Source organism: Denticeps clupeoides, unplaced genomic scaffold, assembly GCF_900700375.1.
Source record: "Denticeps clupeoides unplaced genomic scaffold, fDenClu1.1, whole genome shotgun sequence".
Classification (NCBI taxonomy): domain Eukaryota; kingdom Metazoa; phylum Chordata; class Actinopteri; order Clupeiformes; family Denticipitidae; genus Denticeps; species Denticeps clupeoides.
The window spans coordinates 96,015-96,804 of NW_021630098.1; the positions used below are offsets into that span (position 1 = coordinate 96,015).

Here is a 790-nt window from a genome sequence, read left to right on the forward strand (position 1 = left end):
TTCTCTTACCGCAGATTCAGCCTGAGCTTATTTACTGTACTGTAGAAAGACTTGGATGAAAAGACTGATTAATACGTCTGTCCATGGCGCTGATGTGAGATGGGATGTCAAAGGGTGAGTTCATAGACTGCAGGGCATGACACACTCATACACACACACACACACACACACACACACACAAGCTGCTCACATTGTATGTACTGATATTATGATAAATTCTGCATATTCTAATAACGGAAAGTGAAAGTGAAGTGATTGTCACATGTGATACACAGCAGCACAGCACACGGTGCACACAGTGAAATTTGTCCTCTGCATTTAACCCATCACCCTGAGTGAGCAGTGGGCAGCCATGACAGGCGCCCGGGGAGCAGTGTGTGCGGACAGTGCTTTTCTCAGTGGCACCTCAGTGGTACCTTGGCAGATCGGGATTCGAACCAGCAACCTTCTGATTACGGGGCCGCTTCCTTAACCACTAGGCCACCACTGCCCCAAAAAATGTCCATTGCATTGGCCGGGAATCGAACCCAGGTCCACTACTTGGGAAGCAGCTATGCTCACCACTATACCACCAATGCACTGCGTTGGTTCTTTTAAAATACCACAGATTCTGCATAAGATGAGCACCAAGTGGCTTTCTTTTGTACCTACAGCTTGTGAAATCTCCTGCTGACCAAATCTCAAACTCCACTAAATCTGTTTTTACTGCCTGCCTGAAATTACAATTAAAACAGTGATTTGTTTAGCAGCTGTTGCTAAGTGACTGACTGACTGGTCTCCAGTAACAGCC

At 46.5% G+C, this 790-nt stretch overlaps 1 non-coding gene across 1 annotated transcript; it reads right to left on the bottom strand.

Moving 5' to 3' along the window:
- Positions 1-506: 506 nt before the first annotated feature.
- Positions 507-578, bottom strand: trnag-ccc (transfer RNA glycine (anticodon CCC)). Its single transcript has one exon. It is a non-coding gene; the product is annotated as a tRNA-Gly (tRNA).
- Between the last annotated feature and the right edge of the window lie 212 nt (positions 579-790).